General features: G+C 31.6%; 1 protein-coding gene across 1 annotated transcript in view; it reads right to left on the bottom strand.

Moving 5' to 3' along the window:
- The window catches only part of LOC125073015 (5-hydroxytryptamine receptor 1-like), a 151,144-nt gene that overhangs the window by 102,146 nt on the left and 21,986 nt on the right, over nucleotides 1-27,012 (bottom strand). Inside the window, exon 2 of the mRNA XM_047683676.1 lies at nucleotides 5,211-5,258. The gene's annotated coding sequence lies outside the window, so the exon portion shown is untranslated. The remainder of the gene's footprint in view (nucleotides 1-5,210; nucleotides 5,259-27,012) is intronic.

Below are 27,012 nucleotides of genomic sequence, written 5' to 3' on the forward strand. Positions count from 1 at the left end.
TAGTGTGAGTGAATGAATAAATGAAAAAATACAATTTTTTCTCCAATAAAGTAATAATTTGATAAAATTGACGAACGAACTGAACTACTCCTAAACGATTGGACCAATTTCAATTTTTTTTTTATGTGTATTTGTGTCGGTTGGTTTAGATTGGACCCGGTAAGTGGCTCTACGATCAGAAAGTAAACCTGAAGTCAGAACGGAAAGCTAGCTATAATACAATATATCATTTTGGCATCTACACTTATCTGGCTTTAGTTCCAAGTCACCAGTAACGGAAATAAAAAATTGGAATAGATATTTTAGAATTAATTTAAAAAGACCCATTTAATGAAATTCCATATTTTGTTCAAATGTGTTAAGAACTTCAGCACTCAAACGACATAACTAAAGTCGCATTACTTTGGACGTATAACAAAAAAAAAACACGTCATTTGGCTCTAACGGGAGTTTGTATTCGCTTTTTTGCTTCACTTTAATTTTCAGCGCTCTCCATCTGTTTTTTTATTTATAACCTGACCGAATAACGAGAAAGTTATTAAACTTACATCAAATAAGAAATAAAATTAAACTTAAAAGAAATTGTATATCAATGATATTATTAAAATGATCTTATAGATATAAAATAAAATGCAATAATAATTCCAGTGAATTGGTAAGAGGAACCACCACCAACCTTGGGAAAAGATGTTACGTCCCTTGTGCATGTAGTTACACTGGCTCACTCACCCTTCAAACCGGAACACAACTATACTGAGTACTGCTGTTTGGCAGTAGAATATCTGATGAGTGGGTGGTACCTACCCAGACGGGCTTGCACAAAGCCCTACCACCAAGTAAAATATTTACTAATATTTGTGAAGTTATTACAATCATGGATGTGAAAACTTGTCATGACGTTAAATCGAATATAATAATTGTTTAAACTCTTTTATCGTTTAATTTTTCATGTATTCATATTATGTTGCGTGGCAAAATGTTTTATAGTCAAACTCAATTTCGAAATCAATATAGGAACATTACATACGATAAATCATTGTCTAAAATCTACTTCGGAAAAACTACCTTAGAAATTCAACTTAGCATTATATACACATACTAATGTATTTAATGATTACACGATTTATTACATTGTTGCTTTCAATATATTTCCATACTTTGTTAGTTTACAAAACTATAAAACACTATTACTAAGGTATTTTGACATTCTTTCGAAGATAAAGTTTGTATATTTTCACAAAATTTTGTAAAAGATAATACTGTTGTTGTAGATGAAATTGTTATGATAAATTATTAAAATTTCAATATCGGTGCATAGACATTGTCTATGGCCAGTGGTGACCACTCACCATCAGGTGGCCTCTTCAAGTCCGCCTAACGAAACTATAAAACAGATACAACCAGTTCTTAAGTAGTTTTGTTAGATATAGAAAACTTAATCTGACGTAAGAAATATTGTGCAGCAAAATTATTCATTAAAATATCTACAAACTTGTTAAGACTTCTTGGATAAGTAAACTTTTAAGAGCTGTGAAGTAGTTCTGCAGACGTTCCGACTTGTAAAGCTTAGAAAATTAAGGAATCTAGTGCACTTCAGACAATTCAGTCATTTGCTCTATAAAAATTGTCTTTCAGTCAGAGTTAACAATATATTGAACGATGTCAACAATCTTTAGTCAACGCTATCATTTGTGCGTAATACGTTATTCCACCAAATAATAATACGATACTTTTTTGACTTAAAAAAAAGTACCAGCTTGTGTTTTGTTACTATTACTATTATTGTTATTTCCTCTGCTGATAGGTCTTTTCTTCTCCTATTAGGGAGAATATTTGGAGCTTCCTCCACACCACTCCATCAATGCGGGCTAATAAATATAAATCGGGCAAATTTTCATCAATCAAATGCAGATTTGGTCATGATGTCCTTATTCAATCATCGGTTAAGGTTGACCAGTCCGCTAACCCTCGGCTCAATTTCCCAAAAATCTTCCTAAATTGTTAAGTAAGCGGTAAGTTTAAATTTAAAGTGTAATTTTTCGAAAGCTAAACCTCTACGATCATCAAAATTCTTCACCTTTCCCGGCCATAATTGTTAATTCTTTAGATAGTCAAACTTTTAAAGACGTGCCTCGAATCTACTTCATTGGTTCGCGATCGATCCACAGATCGAGTTAATTGAGATAATAAAGATAAAGTTTAAGATTTAACAGTAGAAATTTGCAACTTTTGATGCTATAAATAAATTTTAATCACATTATTAATTAATTAATACTGCTTGAAATATAGTGCCCTAAATATATAATTATTGTTTTCTTTTTATGGTTTAAGTTAGCGGACGAGCAAATGGTGGTCACTATCACCCATAGACAATGGCGCTGTAAGAAATATACCACTCCTCACATCGCTAATGCGCCATCAATGGGAAATTTTGTGTGTCCCTTGTGCCTGTAGTTACATCGTATAACCCTACAAACCGGAACACAACAATACTGAGTACTGCTGTTTGGCGGTAGAATGTCTAATATGTGGATGGTACCTACCCAGACGGGCTTACACAAAGCCCTACCACCAAGTATGCAATTATGTCTTAGATAAATATTATTTTATATATATAGTGTGTGTGTGTGTGTGTGTGTGTGTGACACTCATTAATAATCAATCTACACTAAGAATAAATGATGAAAAGCTAAATTTTAGAAACCGAGATACACAATCATAACAGCAAATACCGTATAGCTTACCCACAATCTATGTCAATTCGAAATCAAATTATGTGACGATTACGTTGGATTATAACAATCAAATAGATTGATACGGCAAATTAATAGCTACACACTCTCGCGTCTAAGTGTGAGTGAGTTTATAACAGGTACAGAACATTATACAGTATTCAATTACCTGGAGCTTGCTGATGCATCTGCCGCGACAACAAGTAGAATATACTACAACTACATAAGCAGATAATGACACATTCTCAGTATACATACACATTCACAGTATGTGTGTATAAGTCTTGCAAACAGTTTTTTATTGTTTCCAATATTTATTTTCTAAGGGATAAATGGAATAATCAACATACATTTTTTTAACTTTAAAATATATAAATTATAGCCAGTTACAGTGGAGGTGATGTAAATTTTCTAAAGATACATCCAAATCTGTAACGTCTTTAAAAGTTAGGGTGGATTAAAGAAACTTACATACATACATGAAAATATGACTCCTTAACTTCTTTTTTGGGCAGTCGTGTGAAAATATATCCAAAATAGTTTTAATTTTAACATAACATAAATTAAGATATAAAAGACATACAAGATAATTACTAATAAATGATTTTCTTAAACCTTATCTAAAGTAATATTATAAAGTGGATCCTAGGATTAATTTTTTGTCGTTATATTTTACAGAATAAAGACGGAGCAGTACCATTTAACAGGGGCGAATTCACATACGGCGGCTAGTATAGTTAATATAAACCCGTACAAATGTAACTGTTGTAAATTAAATTCTAACGATAAATGAATAAATTAAATGTTATTCATATATCGTTAAGAGCCGAGATGGCCCAGTGGTTATGGTGGCCCATCTTAACCGATGATTTCGGGTTCAAACCCAGTCAGACACCACTGAATTTTCATGAGCTTAATTTGTGTTTATAATTCATCTCGTGCTCGGCGGTGAAGGAAAACATCGTGAGGAAACCTACATGTGTCTAATTTTAACGAAATTCTGCCACATGTGTATTCCTCCAACCCGCATTGGAGCAGCGTGGTGGAATATGCTCCAAACCTACTCCTCAAAGGGAGAGGAGGCCTTTAGCCCAGCAGTGGGAAAATTTACAGGCTAATGCTAAAAAAAAATGCTAATATAATTACAATACCGTTGTTAAGATTAGGGAACTTCAGGTTTAAGGTGTTGTGCTAAGAGGCAAGACCGCTTTAGTAAGTCCAACGGACAGCAAAGCGGCTACTAAGTTGATGGGTCCTGATAGATTGTGGGTCAAAACGTTCTGACCTAGCAACTAACATTGGTATAGATATCTCTCGTGGCTCGCATGCTTTTTAACATAATTGGGATGCATCTGAATGTCTTTACTTTACGAACAAAAAAAAAGAGCTTACGTGTTTAAGTGATGGATGCGCTTAACGAAAATTCCTAATAAATTATGAGAGAAAATTTAATCAACTAAATACATAACTGTCCTCATTTTTGCTCCGATTAGTTATCTACAAAAGATAACAATAACGCTATGAAATTATATCAAAATGTTAGTTTTGAATAAATGAGAAATATAAGCTTATCCAACCGTTATCATTGAATTTGCATTCTTCATGAAGCGAAATTTAATCAATTTCCTTTTCATTTCATAAATCTAACAGATTAAAACCCATTTCGAGATCGGAAAAAAATAATTGAATGCGCAATACAAGAATTGGCGAAATGCCAACAATTTTAATTTCTTGACATTCTATAGATTTAGAATAGATTAAGGTTTGGGAGAAACTCGCTACTTTACTGGTTGAAACGGTTCTAAATTTAAAATTTACAATTGTTCGAAATTTAAATATAATACGGTGACTCTGCTGGGATCTTCTCTATCCGTGAGGCAAACGTTTGGAGCTTATTCGACCACAATGAGCCAATACGCCTTGGTGACAGGTTTGTCAAAATTTCTTGCGATGTTTACGTACATTGACACCAAGATTTAAACACAAATGAATGCCATAAAAATGATTAGTGTTTCTCCCAATCTGAGCTCGAGATCTTCAGTTAAAATTCACGAGCAAACATTGCAGTACCATGGTTTGGAAAATAAAATAATAACAAATATAAATCTTATTAAAAGCCGAAAAACGATCAAACAGGCTTAAAACTTTCGATGAATTAATTTTTATTTTCTCATTTTTCGTACTTTTCTTTTATATTTGTTTTCTTAGAATTTTTGGTGAACACTATTGAGTGAGCGCTGTGTGTAATTATAGCCGTTAACATTGCATCTTAGATCCTAAGGTTAAGGAGTTTACGGTGTTAGAAGTATGTCTATTTCTTTGGGAGAATGCGGCCACTTGTCATGATTCTCATTTGATTCATGATAAAACAGCTTCCAATACAAAGTGAATTTATTTGTATTATCTAAACTTAACGCCAAAACTCCCATAAACTAAAAATACAAATTATATTTAATAATAAATACCAAATTAACTTACCGGAATAATTTCCATAGATACGAAAGTAGATACTGCGATTAGTTGTTCCTGTGAAAAGGAAAAATATTATTCAATTACGTGAGAGTATTGAATTACATCAACGTCACTTTTTTTAATTGTATAGAATGTTGTAATAAAAGCATAGTACATGCTAGTGTCGAAATGATCTTTCTATTTCGCTTTTATACTAACAAACAAATAATTGTTTTGTGTTGATGTTCGTGTTCTAACTTTCTGGACTCCCAACTCATAACAACTCAGACGATTTTATTTATATTTGTCAGTATCACGAATGTATGCATAAGACGTTATCAGATAAATAAAATTTAAAGAAAAATATTAAGAGCTTGAAGAACATCAACTAAATAAATATCTTTCATACTTTTCGAACCTGGTACGTTTTATTTATCATTGTATATAAGTATGAAAGAGAAAATCTATACGTATATCAATATGGAAGAAAGGGACGGATTGAACACAGATATAATAGCACTTGAAACGGTCAACACAAAAGTTAATTTCTTCCGCAAATGTCCCTTTGACCCAGTTCGTATTTTAACTTAGTAGGAAATATAATAGTCATTACTTTTTGTGCGTCAAGTACTGTTTTAACTGGAAACCTTTATTATTCACGTAAAAAGAAAGGTGTCGGATTAAGGATGTGGTATAAAGACCTTTTTTTATAGTTATATATTGCGAATACATAATTTTCTAGGAAGATATGGCATAGCCACACTCTCGCTTTGCGTTAGTAAGCAAAAATAAACCACTTTTTTGTTCAATCATAAACTCCGATAGGTCAGCTTGTCCAACACAACTGGAGAGAGTGCAATCACAGAACCAATCATTTTACCTACTTGTCAATGTAACTACTCAGAAATCCTTAAAAGTAAAGCCCAATAAGTAGCTTTTAATTGCCCCGACCCAGTGACTTAACCCAGGACCTTACAATCAGTAGTCTTTTAAGCTTGCCTCGGAATCAATGAAATTATGATTTGGCTACTGTCAAAAATCCGACCAATCAAAACGCGCAATTCATCCTACCAAATTCATATATTGCTACTATTGATAATTCTCTATTTATATAATCACTGAATTTTTCCCATTAAATAATACGATATAATAATAATAACGAGGCGTAAAGAGGTACCTTGCGGGTCGGCATGGTGAGGGCGACTAGTGCTGCTCTGTCTCGCTGAGCTACTAGTACTAGTACTGGTCGTCTTTGCGTTTGGACTCCACTTCCACTTTGAAGGTGGAGTGGAGTCATATGCCTACCCGGATAGTTTAATATATTTATATATTACTAAATATGAATGATTGACTACATTGGTCGTTGTATGTGTAGTAAATAAATAACTTAATGACGTTAGCAAGTTTTGACAGGTTAACATGTGTATGAATATTAAAAGAGTAAACTCGAATCTAAATATTTATTATTCTGACGTTGTCGTGAAAATATACAAAATTATTTACTTAAAATATTTGACACAACGCATAACGTACATAAAGAAAACTAAATAGATATATTACCGTAATTATTTAATATATACTAATAAAATTACATAAACGGTACATCAATAAGACATTAACTTCAAGTAATTTTAAGACAACTTAACAAAGAACTTGATATTATGATTTATAATTTATATTATTAAAGAAGAGTAACTAGTTACTGAGCTTCCGGATCCGGGATCTGAACTCCGAAAGACTATTGTTTTAAGCCCATGTCACGTAAACCAGGTAAAGCCTTAATCTTATGTCTTATCTGCCTCCGATTGTGTCGGGTTGCAGTACCTGACTGAAAGTGAGGGAGAAAGAAACAGTTCCTCACACAGGCTTGGACTATTCTGCATATTCGGTTTTGTATTTTGATATTAATATAAATGTCTTAGTGCAAGCCCATCTAGGTACCATATTTTGAACTTGCCATCAAAAGGCACAATTACTCTATCATATCTCTAATTCTATCATTATAAAGGTACCAATATAAAGTTGTAGTGTTCAAAAAAACTCTTCAGTTTGAAATATTTATATAGTGCAGATAATACATGCCAATAAACGTTGCTTAATTAATGAGAATTCATGAAATTATCTCTGAGATGCAACGTAATTACATTTCACGAGTGAGATGTGAACTGAATTCTTACATAATCGCTCTACAGTAAACTTAATATAAATAATTAATATCGCTGTTACAAGATATCCTTAAGTATTTTATGTTATCATAATTCAATACGAGTCGAGATATATTGGGTTTTTTTTTTTTATTAGCAGCCCGTAAATGTCCCACTGCTGGGATAAGGGCCTCCTCTCCCTTTGAGGAGAAGGTTTGGAGCATATTCCACCACGCTGCTCCAATGCGGGTTGGCGTTGGTTGGTATATTGGGTTACAGGATCAATAATAAGCAATATTAAAAATGATAACGAAATAACGTGTAAGTAAATCATCGTAACAATTAAAATATTCATCGAATTTTGGTATCTCAGGCTCTGATCGTAAGGCTGAAGATGCCGAACTCCAAGCTTTGATTCGATCAACGGAAATTAAAAAAAAAATATAGTCTACATTTATGAACAAAAAAAACTTTTTATAGTTAATTTAAATATAAATAATTTTTGATTACATTCACTTACTCCAATTGAAGAGCAAAATCTACAAATCCGTAATTAGACCTGTCGTCATGACGGCCCTGCATTCCGACCGTGGCCGTCAAGAAGAAGGATGTAGCAGAGATGATTATATTCAGATGGATGTGTGGAGTAACGAGGATGGAAAGAATGAGAAACGAGTATATAATAGAAAACCTGAAAGTAGCGCCAATAATAGAAAAAGTGTAAGTAAAACCGGCTGAGTTGGTATGGACATGTGTAGCGCAGAGAGGAGACATGTTACTAAAAGAGTGATAAGCATGAGCGTAGAGGGAGAAAGGACATGGATAGAGTGTAAATGAAAGAGATGGATGAGAACAATCACATGACGGATAATAGAGGAGAATGGAAAGATAAGATTGTTACACGTGCAGGGAAAAGAAGAAGAGTTTTTGATTACACTTAATTGAATTTAAAGTTAATAAACAAACATTTGAGATGTTATTTAAATAAAAAAATAATTTATTTTTTAATTAATATCTTTAATAGCAAATACGAACAATACTAAATCGATTGAAGTAATTATAAATTAAATATTTTTGACGTATATTTTTCTTGTAATATTAGGAAACTGTCCAATAATTACAAGAAAATTAAGTAGCTTGTTGTAAAAGCGTCCATGTAGGAATAATAAGCCTTAGACACGGTACCCATATTGATGTATCGTTTCTTATATTGTAAACTAAGGAGAATGACTTTGGCATCTTCCTCTTAATTAATCAGTATTTCGCTCGGTTATGTTTAAAATAAACAATGACAACAAATTTGAACATAAGTTCTTTGATCAAAACTTCTAATATATGCACATATATAATACAGTTATACTGTCTATTATATTAACGTGGAGTTAAGCTGGAAAAACCAGATTTGAATTTCGAAATGGTTTTAATCTAAAGAAATTGAAGATGAAATGGTATGTCAAGAAAATTAATTTTCACTAAGCTGAAATTATAGCGATAATCTGGATCAATCTTTTAGTGTACAATCCCGTACTGGCTTAGATAGGCTTAAAGTAAAAGTAACAGCTACTCTATATTCTGGGCTAGAACTGGGCTAAGGCCGCCTATCCTCTTGATGCGGGTTGATGGATTCAAAATGTGTCAGATTTTTATCTGACTCAATAAGGTGTTGAATGTATAAACACATATTAAGCACATCAGATCAGAAAAATCAGCAATGTCGTTAGACTTAACCCGTAATAATCAACATAAGTTTTATGTGTTCTAACCACTGGCTATCAAGGTTGCGGTCCTTTGTGCATTATTTTTATAAAATTTTATCGATTTGCCCAGCGCACGATATACGGGGTATTAGGGGGTTTTACAGAATATTCCATGAAAATATTCAAATATAATTTAACTGTACTTTACTCGTATATAAATCTACCAGGAGATTAAGAGATTATCACGGAAATACATTCAAAAACATGCATAACGGGACTCCCATTTGATTGGTGTCTAACCTTCCTCGATAAATTAGTTATTTAACACTGATTTATTTTATTGGACCACTAATGCCACGCGGTCATGATTTATACAGTAACTATTTTTACTTCATATTTGTATATTTAACATTGAGTCCTTAAATATTTAAGGACTCAATGTTAATAATTCTTATGTAAATAAAGATTTAATAATAATTTGGAAAAATCGACAGTATTGCGTACTAAAATATATGAACGATAAAAAACACTGAACAGTCTAATATATTTCGACACTTAGCTAAGTCATTAGCTAAATTAGTTAATGGCATTAATCCCTAAAATGCGTTACATAAGATACATTTTCTAATTAGAAGAAAAAAATGACCTACAAACTATAGAAAAACCAGGTCCAGCCAAGCCCAAACTAGACTAACGCTGAATTTTGTTTATACATTTATCAAGGATTTAAGCGAAATATCAGTTTTCACGCCAAACTTCTACCTCTCAACGTTATTACTAGGCCAAAAATATAAATCAAGTTTTGGAATCCAGACAAGCCAGAAAATCCTTCGAGTGATAGTTTTTCATTTACAATATATGTACGTGTGTGAGTGTTTGTGTTTGTATGTGTAAGAAGTTAAAAAAGCTGAATGTAAATATTCTACTGATTAAGACCGGCTACCCAGCTAGCAATAGCTGCAATTCAGTTTGTTGGATACTCATGTATTAGACTTAATTCCTACATACGTAGATTTCCTTTCGATAGAATTATATAACAGTTTGAACCGATAATCTTCTAAAAAGAATATATATATATATATATATATTACGTCAATAAAACGTAACGTTGATACGTTGAACGTTAACTCAATAAATTGCAATAATGATTTCCAAGCATTTGGACACGATCACATTCACAATCGTAATTCAAGAGTTCATGACTTAGTGAGCGTGAAATCAATTGATATAAAATTTGATACTTATAAATATATATAATAATAATAATAATAATAATTACATAACTATCACGTAAATAATTCATAATTATTACTACCAGTAAACAGTAGGCTTTTGCCAAGCAATAGGACGTTGACAAGTTAGCTACTCACAATAATCAAGTTAGCAAATCTTGAAGGAGAATCTATATAGACAATTCACCCCCAAATCGATTGAATACTGAATATTTAACATCGGTTCACATGATAGTTCTCATATAAATAATTCACATACAATTACATTTTGTAACAGAAATAAAATAGGTGAGAAAGAAATGTGAGATACGTATACGGAATATATTTGAATACTCTTTTCTCTTCAAAGAACTCTGTATCCGAGTTTTTAGTAAAGTGTATTTTGAATATTCTTAGATGGCAAAGATCATTGGCACGATTTATTAAAGGTAAGACCGACTCGTATACCTTGACGACAAATAGCACGGTAATATCTCACATCGTTATGTGTGTGTGTGTGTTCTAATATGTAACTCCAAGCTCTACATTGTTATAATAACAATGATAAATTTATAATAGCACTAGTAATATCCTCTTTTTATAAAAATAAACTGCTGATCTCAGTCTCCTTATACGTATTTATCGTTTTAAATATACAAAATTTAATAATAATAAAAACATATATTTTTTGTTTTTATTTATTGTAATTCATATTTATTTATACTTTAATTTTAATGCTTTACATCTACCGAGCGTAAAAACGTGTCGGTCGGTCGTCGGTCTATAGGTCGGCCGGTCATATTGCGACGTGCAGCCAAATTTTTATTTTGATTCCAAAGTCGAACTTGATACGGATATTTTGCAGCTGGTGTAATATTATATAATTTATTTTTTATTTATTCATCGTGTTCAATATCATTGGATATTATGTTAAAAAAAATGAATATATTAATTTGTATTTTTTTTAGAGATTTTTTTATATTATAGCAGGATGTTATGTTGTGTTATGATTTTAAATGTTTAAAATAAAATTAACTTTCATTTGTTTCGAGGTTGGAATGTAAATTCTGTTAATTTACATATGGTAACAAATAAATATAATTAGTACTTTTATTACATATTTTATACCCAAAATAAATCTTTCTATTATTCAATAGAAAGATTTATTTTGGGCATAAAATATTTTAATTAAAATTAAACGATAGTTTTTAATAGATTAAAATTATTTATCTTAGAACATGAACAATTAATTATTATTACTTATGATTAGAATTTATTACTGTTTATATAATTAATTACTTTGATCTTTTATTACAATTGATAACATAAATGCACGAACTGAATACATGTTTGTAATCCATTTAAGTATATTAGTAAAGTAGACAGACAGACAAGCAAATGGGCTGATGTTGAATGCTTATTTAAACCCATAGACCATTACCACTTCTAAAAGTGTTATCTATCATGATTTAATTGTATCGAATATTACACGAACTCACCCTTAAACGGAACACACCATATTGACGTTAACAAATAATCTGATGGTACCCGATAAAATAGGCTTTCACAGAACTCTATCATTAAATGAGTTGAAGTATTATGAAAATATTTCTTCTTAAGAAAGAACCAGTCACTCGAAAGATAATTTATTCTCTCAGGAATGATGTCAAGTGTCAAGTATCAATTGGAAATATATATTTTTAAGTGACTCTTTCACGCTATTCTGCGGCAGGAATTTGTACGAATTATTAATTAGGGTTGCCTGTGTCTGAGATTTTTGGACTGATTACGCCATTGGATATGCAATACAGTATTTGTTCTACTCGTAGGTATAATTTATTAATCTATTCACGTAATATAATTATTGTTTCTGATGAAGAGAAATTGAAATATTTATCTTTGCTCCTAATGTATATATTTGAGAGGATTCGCTGTATTGAGTACTGAGTATTCTAACCATGCAGAAATAATAGAAAATAAATAAATGATATAATACCTTCTTATAACTCTCCTTGTGTCAGGGTTCGTTTTTTAACTTGAGAATAGGAATTGCGATTCAAGGGGAAAATGCTTCTAGCATTCTCGCCAACATTCCATTATGATTCGTACAGTAATTATTTTTAACTTTGATTTGCTTAAACCTTATGTCCTCAATATAAATAAATAATAAATCATAAAAATCTGTGTTATGTTATACTTTGAAATGTGTTTAAAATAATAAGCGTAACATTATAGTTACATACATATTATGTGATCGAACGAAATTGACAATAGTTTTCTGGTGAATTCTTAACAATTTTTAGACACGGTTCACTTGCTAAAATCTTATTGATATTTTAAATTAAGTTTAGTTTCCAAGACAGTAGCTTCTTACAGCTGATCAAGTTTTAGTTCAGGAAACATATCTATATTAATAATTTTATTTAATCTCATTTTAGGGAAACCAACAATGACACTTACGACATAATATTATACAATAATACATACTTCAGCTAAGCTTTCACTGATGATACATAAAGAAACAAAATTTAAAACTAAATATAAGACATCAAAAGGCTACATTGACAAATTTATAACAGACTAAATATTTACTTATGTCAGTCCATATATATATAAAGATTTACAAGTTTTTTTTAAGTGTGTACTTTAGAGGGTCTCTAGATAGTTTACATTAAAATCGGTGTTGCGACTGGGTTATAAGACCTTTTATTAATAATTTTGTTTTTACTTACTTATTGAAATAACAAATAATGATCAATATTATATAAAGCTTTTACCAAACGATGTAATAATATTGTGACAAATATTTAAATATATTTATGAACAAAATTTAAAGGCGTTATATTTTAAAAATAAATATATGTCCTAATAAAGCTACGATTTTGTTTGTTTTATGTGGTACTTAATAACTATAAAATTATACAAAAATGAAGCGTAATTTGTGTATAAAATGTGTGTAAAAAATATAAATAAAAAAAAAATTAAACTAGTATTACATTGTATCGCAGATGAGTGTTGATAAGGAAGCGTATAATCTTTCAATGTCACTGAACTTCTTATCAGTCTACAGATTTCGTTATAATTGATGAACATAATTAAGATATTATGAGTATTATAAATTGTTTATAATATTTTAATTGAATATTTCGTCTGTAAATTCAAATAAATTGTTTAATTTAAGATATTTCTTTTGTTGTTTTTTAAAACTGATTTCATCAGAATCTTAGCTATGTAGAATGTTCAAATAATGATATTGTAATAATAAGGTACATAAAATCATAAATAAAATTAATTACATAATGTTCTTGCTCGTTTTATTATTTCTTTAATTTAGATATTGTTTATATAAAACTATTATTAATGCTAGATAAGTTTTTCCTTCGAAGTACGTCAGACACAAGGGTCAATGACTCAAGACCCTCAGTTGGCATTGCATCTGCATTGCACGGTATAACTAACACAGATGTCATTGTCGAGGACGTGTACGATAACACTACCTTACATTACACATAGAAGTTGTACATCAGTTATACACGGTTCCAAATAAACATAGACCACGTTATTAAATGTCACTCACGGGATCCATGACTGACACTACGAATCCGCATAATAATTAATCGAAAATGCATTTATAATAAAATTTTAGTATTAATATAGAATGTATATATATTGTATTATAGTTAAATTCGCAATTAACAGAGCGAAATAAAACAAAAGAAACAGTATAATGAGCCGAGATGGCCCAGTGGTTAGACACGTGCATCTTAACAGATGATTGCAGATTCAAACCCAGACAAGCACCACCGAACTCTCATGGAGGAAAACAACTTGAGGAAACCTGCATGAGTCTAATTTAAACGAAATTCTGCCAGATGTGTATTCCACCAAACCATATTAGAGCAGCGTGGTGGAATATGCTCCAAACCTTCTCCTCAAGGGGAGAGGAGGTTTTATTCCAGCAGTGGGAAATTTACAAGCTGTTAATGTTATGTAGTATGTTAATGTAAATAGTATAATTATACTAAAGTGGTCATGTGGACTACATAATATTGTAGTCACTCTCATAAATTCGACAAATTCTCAAAATTCGGTTTGCCTTCGTGACTTTAAGATGAATATTTAAAAGACGCGCTCTGTGAAGGGCGACCGCGACCGCGCATATTGTGTCACAGGAACCATAAAACCCCTGGAGTATACACATTATGTAGACCGCGCGACCAAATTTGGTTTTCCTTGGTTTTAAGTGGTAGGTTTTTGCAAGCTTAGGTACATTCCGATGGAAGTAGGAAAAAAGATAAACAAACCTTAGATTTTGGTCCCTAATTTGCTAATATATCAGCTATGTTTTGCACTACTAAGAGTTTATGATTAATGTTTTTTTATTTATAATTCAACACTATTGCACTTAACCACTTATTTTCACTTTAATTTTACTTCCAAAGTTGCGATAACAGTTTCGTCGACGTCCAAAACGCCATTTTTTCGCAAATCCATAGTGAATATCATAGATTAATCAAGCTCTCGACCAATGATATCGCAATTTTCTGTAAAATGTTGTTTATTTGACTTTTTTCCTGTTATGGTTGGAATAGAGTATATATGAATCGATGTCAAATATGAGGGTGAGGATATCGTCCTAATCAATTTTAGCGACGGTGACCATCTCAAGGTGACCAGCCAACTACGCAGAAAATATTATAAGTACACTCTCTATTCCATCTCTCACTCTTTATTCCATCTCTCACTCTCTATTCCATCTCTCACTCTTTATTCCATCACTCACTCTCTCACTCTCTATTCCATCTCACTCTCATAATCCTTTGGGACATCAAATCGACCCGGCCGTAAATAGTTAAGGCAAAGGACCAACGGCTTAACTTGCTTTTCGAGACACGGAACTCGCTCGACCTGGGGTTCGAATATATATTTTATTCAAATAGCTCATACAAGTACTTTTGAATCAACATTTTATAAACGACAATTCCAGCAAAGAAATATACTTTTTACTATCCCATACATAACGTAACAATCATGATTAAGTACACTAAAATAATTATATAATTATACTAACTCGGAGATCTTTTATCATATTTATACTCGAAGGGTTTAAAATTGGTTCCAGTGTAAATTCAAAACGTATCTTCTCAGCTCATACAAGCTCATACTTTATAACTAAGGATTTTCGATCGGGACCAAAATCTCAACCGTCCCATAAAACTATTCATAAAAGAAATCTACGGCATAGATTTGTAACCAAATATCTCCAATAAAGTAATCACTTCACATACATACAAAAAATAAATTATCTGTCTATCAATAAGAAATTTGCACTTGCAAAGTCACATACAGGCATTTGTTAAAGGTTTCACACGTGTTATTTACTTGGTGGTAGGGCTTGGTCATCAGATATGCTACCGCCAAACAGCAGCTCTTAGTATTTTTGTGTTCCGGTTGGAAGGGTGAGTAACGCAGTGTAACTACAGGCACAAGGGACGTAACATCTTGGTTGCCAAAGTTGGTGGCGCGTTGGCGATGTAAGAAATAGTTAATATTTCTTACAGCGCCATTGTCAATAGGTCATTGTAATCTCCGTATACTTACTAATGTAAGTATACGGAGAAATCAGACGAGCAAATGGCTTGATAGTAAGTGGTCACCACCGCCTATTGACAATGGCGCTGTAAGAAATATTAACTATTTCTTACATCGCCAACGCGCCACCAACTTTGGCAACCAAGATGTTACGTCCCTTGTGCCTGTAGTTACACTGCGTTACTCACCCTTCCAACCGGAACACAAAAATACTAAGAGCTGCTGTTTGGCGGTAGCATATCTGATGCCTTTATCCTAAAAAAACGTGCTCGTAGCTCACACGCCAGTTGTTAAAAATGATTTGTAGTGCAAATTAGATATGAGCTCACTGATTCACGGTAGGGAGGAAATTAAATGGCTGTAGATCTCATATCTTATGTCCGCATTACATATGCTAATAGCAGGTGCCTAGTTGCTAATATGTAAAATGCTTTTACGCGAGCTACAATAATGTATCTGGGCGTTACATTTGAATGCATAGGCGGTATCTCATCATGACAGGGATGGTACCACTGGATGGATTTTGGTCTGATGAGTAGCCCAGTAACGAGTTAAAAAACTATCGCATAGGATTGCACATTTGTAAAGATTATGTGACCTTCCATTGTCCTTAAATGTACCTAGTGACTCTTATATAAGTTTAATGTAAATTTCTATCGAAATATCCACAATCTAATTAAACGCAAATCAAATTCATAAAATCTATTACGTGTATGAAATTAATTTTGATTTGAAATTGTAATTCATAGTCAAGATATATACTAGACAAAATAAACATCAATGAACATATCTACGTCAGATATGTAGGTATAAAAATAATAATAACATGGAAAGTAAATAAAGATAATTTGTTAATACAAAAGACAGTTGAATAGCAATTATAGATAAAAATAACTTTAGAAAAACGTATTAGATTTTTGCACTGTTACTGTAACATGGTTCTATATAAATTCATTGTGTTCTTTGCATTAAGCGAATAATTTAAAGAACTGGTGCATTGCAAAGTAAGAGAAAGTATATGTTATCTCAAGATAAATTATATCGAAATGAACAAAGTTTAAACTGAGCTCAAATAGCGTACATCTGATAAATGAATCTGACAAGTTTGATTTGATAAATTATATCGAAGTATCCTTTGCAGACTCTACAGTGAATTTAATTTCTTTGCAGATGGTTACAAGACTTTATGTAAAAAGAAAATTATCACTGATAGAAAATTAAGAAAGTATACACGTACAAACATACAAGAGATAAATTAGAATATTCGATTAGAAAATCTCAAATTGTAGTAAACTTCTATATATACTGATGGCAATAAGACAGACGAATGGTTAACCATCTATACTAATACATGCGATTCGATATTATAAATTTGAAAGTAATTCTGTTAACTGTCACTTAAATTCATTTGACGAAATTTGGTATGCAGCAGGCTTCCACCCCAACAAAAACATATTTATACCTTTATAGCCTCCGCGGTATTATAATTTCAAAAAGGTTTAATAATATACTAACTATAAATAGTCTATTCTGAAGATAATTTAGACAATAAGTTGACGTGATATCATTGGTCGAGATATTGAATAATTTAATCAAATAAGTAAAAATAAAGTCATTAAGTATTCGTGAAATAATGGCGTTTTGAATGATAGATAAGTTGTTATCGAAACTTTGGATGTACTTTTGATACCAAACAGTTATCGACCTATCCCTAAAATACGAACGAAGCCGTGGGCTTTTGACTAGTCAAAATGATGCAATTAGAATCCTTATCAAAAAACAAGCTAACGTCAAACGTCAAGCTGTAAAATTAAATGCGACTTTCGTAATATCTCACTTAAAAAAACTACTACTCGAATAAATACTCGACTTTTGTTTGTAAAGTCAATTTTTTTAAACTTGTGAATGCGTGAATTTAAAATTGTTGTTGTTATAGAATGCACTGAATATGTTTAATGAATTGCATACAAAGAAAATCTATAACCGGTTACGAATCAAGACCTATAAATTACTAATGAGGACTAATTATTTTATGTTAATTTTACATATAATTTCATAATTTATTTTAATTTATAGGGTGCTATTTTATGTATATGTTCAATATATATTTATATACAAGCTGCAAGCGGTCCCATCCGCTACGTGGGTAGTAGTAATATTTCATATTAATTTTTTAATAAAAAACAAAAACTATCTAACGATTTTTTTTTCAAATACGACAATTAGTCCCAGAGATTAGCGTTTTCAAATAACCAAAACTTACCTCTTTATAATATAGATATGTATATAATATAAATATATAAGCCCATGTGTACATTAACAACATCAATTTCATACGTAATTTCGGCATATTCGGCATACAAAAGCCATGTTAACGGATTATATTAACAATACAATCATTAGCCTTAGGCTTTTGAAAACCTTAATACATATCACATACATAAAGAGGAGAAAGGTGGCATGGTATGGTAAGGAAACGCCTTTATATTATCGTCTTTATTTTCAAGCGGATAAATACTGTTTTTGCTTGAATATACCCATAAGTTTGCTAAAACTATTTTATTTATTTGATATAACATAAAATATAGAACAAATAAGATTAAATATAAAGTTTAAAAAAAGAATGAATGTAGAAGTTAAAAAATTTTAAAGCTTTATGTATTAAATTGTAAATATTTTTATATACTGTTTACAACTTTGTAATTTGCTGCTACGGTCTAGTTCTGCGGTCAATTTCTAGAAGTAAAGAAACACTGCTGGACAAAGGCCTCCCCCAAAGATTTACACAAAAGCCGGTCAGGGGCTTCCCGCGACGCCTACCAGATCGTCAATCCACCTAATAGGGGGCTTGTTTGCGCTGCGTGTATAGCAAAGAATAGCGTCCGAAAAGCTATCGACCAAAATTAAAATCATGCACAAACCACCGAGAAAAGTGTCGTGCCAAATAGTTTCATTCAAGTATAACTTACCAAAAGGTATACAATAGCACCAATTTGTTGCGACGTAAAATTTCTCAGAACAACATCATTTAAACCAGCTACTATAGATGATTTTCCAATTAAGCTATGTGTCCAAGGCAAGGCCTGACGAAAATCTTGAAACAATACCCCCATTCGATTGCAATCAACCGTACCGCTGTAGTGGAATTTTCACAGAATTTCAAACTATTCAGAGGCTTAGCTTACAATGAATTCCTTGATCAGAAACGATGTCTTTGTTCTTTTTTTAATTATAAACAATTTAAAATAGCCTAAGGCGTATAAAGGTCAAGATTAAGATTTCAATCTGATACACATAATTCCCTTCACAATTTATTTTAATTATTGATTGATTATTTTGTGGTCTGTGCTATATTTCGCGGCAATATTAAAGTATTTGGTAGGCTTTAAAGCCGACCTGTTTTAGTCTAAATTTCTCTACATTTAAATAGTTAAATATAAATAGGACATAATTATTATCAATAAATAAACCGAAATAACGTTATACAAAACTTATATCTCTTTCTGTTTGCGCATACGCAACCCTACCACCATTATATATTTTTATATATTTTGGTTTTGTGCTAGCCCTTCTGGGTAGCTACTACCCACGTATCATATATTCTATCGCCAAGCCGGTGTTCCGGTTTGAAGGGTTAGTGAGCCAGTTTAACTACAGGCACAATGAACATATCCTCTCAGCTCTCAAGTTGGTGGCACATTAGCGATGTAAGCATTGGTTAATATTTCTTGGCCATTTGCCCGTCCGCTTGCCTACCTATGTACATCGTAAATAATAATAATAATTGAACCATATCCGTTAACCGTGATACGCCATTTGAACTTAATTAAAATTGCTGTCATAGTACTGTAACATAAATCTCAGTTTAGAGATGGCGGAAACCGATTCGTATATTCTGCAACGTCGGTATACTAACCCTTGTTTTGAATTCTAAAAAGCATAATTACTTATCCGTAAAAATTAAATTATAAAACAATTTCCAGTGTATAAGTTGAAAATCAAGCCTGTTTACAATTTTCACGCAATAATATAAGTAAAGTACGCTGTTATTAATAATTTTATACCAGCGATGCTGATACGAATAAAATATTACTGTCAGCTTCCTATTAAGGTCGTTTGGGTTTAATGAAAGTCCGAGAAATTTCCGATGTTTTGCTCAGCTTTTGTACCGACAACTTGCTCATAACCTTTTAAGAAAGGAAAAAAGAAATTCATAACAAAGTGACAATCCATTTTACTGTTATATGGATATGGAATCCTGGCCGTTTGAGGAGGCTTGGAGATTATTTTTACCACGCAACCAGCATGGATACAAATGAGGCAGATTTTCATCCAATGCATAAAGGATCCTCACGTTTCCTTCACCACCAATCATAAGATGAATTATAAACACAAATGAAATATAACAAGTCTTTGAACCCGCAATACTCGGTTAAGATTCGCGATGTTTTAATCATTTATTTTTCTATATGATATAAAAGAGATTACATTGTATTATATATAAAGATAAATTTACCATAATATTGCTTAATTCTAATTGCAACTTGGTACTTACAAAAAACCTTTATCGTCGGTTTAAGATTATCTCAAAATACACTTTATTAAAGAACTCTTACAAGCAATTCGAATCGTTATTTCACAAGATGAATTAAATCTTAAATTTAGCAGCGGTTCGGATTACAATACGAAACTGTCTGTAGCGAAAGGAACTGACAAGAATATTACTAGTTATTATTTTTAATGAACCAATTACATTTATAAATTAAATACAATTATATTTTTACAAATAATTTACATAATTTTAGAAAAATTTACTTGGGTATGTTCTAATCTAGCAAAATACTATGTTAACAAGTTACATATAATTATAGATATTTAATGTTTCAGAAGAAAAGCTTAAGATTTACTGCGCGGTAGGGCTCATAGCAAGCTTGTCTGGGAATTTACCACCCACGCATCAAACATTCTAAACCAAATAGCAATATTTTATATTATTGTGTTCCGGATTCAAAGGTTAATAAGCCAGTGTAACTACAGGCACAAGGGACATAATATCCCATTCCCAAGGTTGGTGGGACATCGATAAAGTGAAGAAATTTCTATATGGCAGTGATCACTTACCATCATGTGGCACATTTCCCCTTTCGCCTACGTATGTTAAATTAAGATTTATTTATATGGAAATAAAGATCTACGGGTTATTAAAAAAAATAATTTAGTAGTGTAGTGTATTTAGTATCGGCATTGCACCCGTGCAAAGTCGATAGTATACATATAAACCTTTCTTTTGAATTCTGAATTCCTGTTTATTTATGAAAACCTTATTAAAAACCGTACAATATCCAATCGTACAGACTGCGCGATGCGACTTTTTAATACTACCTATAACGAATATGTTGTTATAACTTTACATGTATGTACTTATTTTTTCAGAATATTAATACTTATTTATTTTTACAAGTATAGTAAGTACTTCTGATCAAATAAATTGAATTTAAATTATCCTTTATTTTTACCGTGACTTATCTTTAAAAGATAGATAGTATACTGTTCGAACTTTCAGTAAATATTTTAAAGATCAAACTGCCGCGTATTGCGGGTAAAGCCATTTCCAACCATTTATCTTGCGTATAATACCTCTCCGATCGTGTGGGATTGGAGTCTCATCAGACTATGATAGGGAAGGTATAGCAACTGTGTTTGTGCAAGATATATTATACTTAAGCGAGTGTGAGTTTTGCGAAGGTAGCTACTCTTTCAGTCAGCTGTCTTGACTTAAAATTGGTCATGAGGATATATTTATTAAATAATCACAATTATGTTACATATTATCTTTTCAAATAAAAACCGAAATGAGCGCTTTATACTCTTAGGAGAACCACAAATTTAATAATTAACATTAACTATACGTAGATATTTTTTTAGAAATTCAGACGCGCTTGCAGAACGTTATATTAATAAGATTAAAACCACGAAGATAAACTTACCTAAACTACTTAGATATTCTTAACAAAATGAAGAGTTACAAAATCATGAAACTTCTAGCATCTGATACAATACTTAATAACTTATTTATAGTCAATTTCCATGTAAAACGCATCGAGGAAGCAGTACAAGATAATGCGAGTACTTCAAATGCAAATAACATCGTGAAGCAGCACTACCATAACAAGTCAGTAGAAAAGACAAGGTCATTGACACAATCATTTTACATCTGTCAATTGTCCTTTAAGTGTGTTAATTATTACGTTTGGAATGTGGAAAAATCACGGTAGAGCGTTGTTTTATCCGGTATTTATGTTATTAACCAACTTCAAAAAAAGGTTAGTCTGTTTCAACATGTTGTAAATCGTTGTGTATACTTTTTTATATGCCTAGGTTTTAGTAGAATTAAATATTGAAATGAAATTCTTAAGAACATAATATTAATAGGATTTATTATGTACTATATGTGTTGATTGATGGATATTTTTAATTTTAAGTCAGTTAGACAATACAATAATTATGTATGTGTGATAATGTCAAACGATGTCTCGTTAGATCCTTCATTGGACATTGTTATAGACTGATGACGTCAGAAGAAATTGAAATGGAGGGCTGTTGGAACCATCATGAGATCGAGACTTTCATACTAATCAATTACTCGACTCAATACTAATAATACTAAAGTATAAAAATGTAATTATTTACCGTCATTTTGTTTAATGGAAAAAACAACGTATCGCCTGCCACCGGGTTTGAGTAACAAAGTTAGAATCGAAGGCAATTCTCAACTATAACATCTACCTTCACTTTACTTACGTTCTTACTATAATACTTGTATTTAATTACCCTATTATCCGACATTTGTATATTTCGGATCTTTAAGTAGCCAACCAAACCAAATCAAAAAGTAGTATCCACGGTAACTTCTGAAGTAGGCTTCATATACAATTCTACGACTAGTAAGCAAAACGTTTCTTTAATTTTGTGAAAATTAGTTCAGCCTTGGTCTTTACAAATCTCCAAGCTAAATAAATATATATTCGCCTTTATTGTTTTTATTATGTTCATTCAAAGATGGCTCAATATTTGTTCTAATAGAATTCCTAAAGTCTGTAGTATGTATTTAAAGTTTATTGTTCGAAAACATTTCAGTCTCGTTCAACTTTTCTAAACAAATAACAATAAAATATATTTAAAACAGTTTCATAGCTTAGTACATAAATGATTAAAAGCATTGAGTTCCGTAACTGATTTTCATGCAGGATAATTAATAATTTTAATTGTATTTAATTAACATTGCTAGATAAATGCAATTACTGACATACAGTCCGAACCGATTATATTTTTATATAGATTGGTGGAAGGGAAAAAAGTCACCTGATGGTAAGTGGTCACCAATAGACATTAGCGATGTAAGACGTATTAACCATTCCTTACATCGCCAATGCGCCACCAATCTTGTGAACTAAGATGTTATGTAGTTACACTGGCTGACTCACTCTTTAAACCGGACACAAAAATACTAAGTATTGCTTGGCGGTAGAATATATGATGAGTGGGTGATACCTACCCAGACGGGCTAGCACAAAATCCAACCACCAAGCGATTGTAGCTTTAGATTTAATATGGCAATTCAAACCCTTATGAGCCTACTAGTCTACTTCTCAACTGGACAACAGGCTTAATCCAACATTAGCGAAAAAAAAACGAATACTAAGACATTATACATCACAAGTAAAACTGTTCAGGATGTTCGATATGAATGGATGTTTTTTGCCAACATCCACACTAACACAAACAAACAACATTTACTTACTTGAAATATTAGTGAATGATGCCATATGAATCAAGCAAAATCACTCAACCCGGATCTCAGCCCTATTATATTTGAAATTTCAATACAACAAGAAGGTTGTATTGTACTTCATTTGAAACGAAGCTCTTAGTGTTCTCGGTTTTGTTAACGGAGGTTTATTTATTTGAATTGACATAGACCAGAAACGGCAATAGAAGTGGCATGTACTATTTATTATATTTAATTTTTTAACATAAAAATTAACAATTTTATTTTGAAAAAATACTGTAATAAACTGTTTATAATTGACATCCTGTTTTTATTGTATGTTATCTGTCACAATAAATATACTCACTCAACCACAAAACTGGAACACGGCTATACATAGAGTTAGTAGATGTTACGTACAAGCCACCGTGTAACCTTGGAATCATATCATATGAAAAAAAAACTGAAACTAATTTATTTGTGTTGAAAACTTAATGTAATAAAAGGTATCATAATATTGTTTATTATCAAAGGTTGTAAAACGTATTGGAAGCTAATGGCACCAACAATTCGACTAAAATTTAAAATTAAATATATCAAGAAAAGTTAAAGCATTCGAAGATACGCATAAGCCAGTTCCATTCGCATTTGCTCTAAGATTTGACACTTATACGAGTATAATGGCGCAAACGGATAATGCGAGGAATTTATTTGCACACGTTCATTCGTGCAAGTAAATCGTCAACAAATTGATACGATGAGTGCGGACTCGTGACACACGTAGATAAATATGAGCCTTATACACTTCGCTATGTATATTAACTATCTAATATATTTTATTCTAGTTTCAATCAATTCGTGACTAAAACTGATTTTGAGAGTAAATCTCTGTCGAAAAAATGATAAAAATCTCTATATTATATACAATGTATATCTTAAAAAACGAAGATTTATCGTTAGAGTTAAAAACGATTCGCTTCCATCATCTGATTTATTTAATTAATAATAATTTAATATTCGATTTTTAAAAATAAAAAAAAAATACACTTTCGTTTTACTTTTCAAATTGTTTTTGTTTTTCTTAAAATTTCATATTCATGACATAATATTTTATTTAATATGTTTTTAACCATGTTCCCTTATTCAAAAAGGTAATTTCGTTACGTCAACACCTTTGTCTACTCGAACATAGACAGAATCGTAGAATATATCGTATATAATTGTCAAGTAATGAATGGTATTATCCGGAAGTCATGTAGTAAATGGTGAACGTAGTTCGCAATATCTAATTATAAATTTTGAATAACAGCAATAAGCACTTCCAGTTGGCAAGTTATTCGATTAAAAATCATGTCAAATTTCGAATATTATTGAACAATAAATAAATACAAATACTTTGCTTTGTTAGCTGTAACAAGTTACCCGTCTAAAACTGTCGTTCAGAAATAAGTAATCTGAGGAGGTACTTGTACTGGAAGAGTTTTTTTCTTGTAATTAATTAAACACCAGACAACTTATTACATATATTTTTGTTCGCAGGGGAAATATTCGGAAAACATTCTGGTCCCGGAGCGAATAACTAGGTTGTGTGGGATTCTTATCCATTACAACCCCTGCGATGTCCAATCATAGCACGGATCGGAGCGGCTTCGAGATCGTTATGTAATATCCTGACGAATTTCTATTGAGAACGACTGTATTCTGTTGATATCGTTCAAGAAGACACCGTCATTACAAACAGAATATATCATAGATATATGACCGGGACCAGAATGTTTTCCGAATATTTCCCCTTATTATAACTTGCAAAACTTGGACAGTGTAAAAATCTGCTACTTTTTTTTAGAATAGTTTAGCGGGAAATGAGCCACCTAAGGCTAAGTAGTTACCATCGTCCACAGACATTGAGACCTTTCCTTGAAACCTCAACACAACTAAGTATTGCTGTTTGGCGGTAGGATAAGTGTGAAACCTGCCCAGACGGACTAGCACAGAGCCCTAAAACAAAGTAACTTTATTGTGACAATTGGTTCTATAATGATAGCAAATACCATCAGTTATCCTCGTCTGTTTTTTACATAACTTCTAATAGATATACTCGTAGATAACAATTATCTTAGTGATGGTTAGATTGAGATTTCAGTAGCCTATCGTTTCATTGACACGACTCTTATGTACTAAAACCTCATGACGTAAATGTAAGTTTTATCGATTCATGATTATCGAATCGAAATCGGTTTTTCCTTGAAAGATCTATTGATTGATATGATAAATGTTCGATTTTTATCTTGTCTTTCGGCATCAGATGTTTTCTCTTGTTGTTTTCTTTAAAGCTTATCAATAATATTTTATCATTTTGATTTATAAAATAGGTAAAGTTACACACAAACGTACCACAATTATTCGTACAAGAGTATAAAAATTGGAGCATGAGGTTAGTGAATGATGAAAAACAGTATTGAATATTTCCTAGTATCCTTATATTTAATTTAACCTTGTAAAATAATAATTTAAAAGTTCTTGTATGCCTTCGAATAAAGCATATTCGGATTTTTTATTTTAAACGCAAAACGAATCCACAACGCCGCTACAGTGTGGACTATTTGTTTGAACCATAAGTGGCAAAACTTTATCCGAAACATGCAGATTTTCCAACGATGTTTTCCTTCACCGGCGACCAGTTAAAGTTTTAAGCATTTAACAATAGTTTTTTATTGAAATAAATATACGACCAAAATCCTTTTATTAACAAATATGATTTATTTATATTTTTCAACGTTATTGATCGGTTTGACGTTTGGCTTACCGCCAGTAGTCAGTAAAACTTTTCTAAAAGATAAAAACATTAAGAGAAGAGTATCCATCAAATTTATCTATTAATTTGAGCAGAAGGTCCAGTATATAGAATATATTAATCTTAACATAGTATTCCACCGAGCAAGCAGAACGGAGTTTTAATGTGGCATATATGTTTATATTTGACCTCGTGCTCGGTGATGAAGGAAAACATCGTTGAAAAATCACAATGATATTCTGCCATTGTGTAGTCAAACCGCACTCCAAAAGCGTGCTGGAGTTTCAAGTCCTTTTCTAAAGATAAAAGGGCTTCCTCCAGCAATATACATATATAGCCTATTCCAATCGAAGTAGGGATGAAGATAAATAAACCTAATAATCAGCTATATTGTGCACTACCAAGAGTTTATCATAAATATATCTTTAATTTTACTTCCAAAATTTCAATAACAGTTTCGTCGATGTTCAAAACTCAATTTTTTCGCAAAACCAAAGTGGATATCATAGACTAATCAAGCTCTCGACCAATTATATCGCGTAAATTTGCTGTCAAATGTTGTTTATTTGGCTTTTCTCCTCGTATGGTTAGAATGGAATATATATGATATATCATGTTAACAA

The sequence above is a fragment of the Vanessa atalanta genome, chromosome 23 (genome assembly GCF_905147765.1).
Source record: "Vanessa atalanta chromosome 23, ilVanAtal1.2, whole genome shotgun sequence".
Taxonomy (NCBI): Eukaryota; Metazoa; Arthropoda; class Insecta; order Lepidoptera; family Nymphalidae; genus Vanessa; species Vanessa atalanta.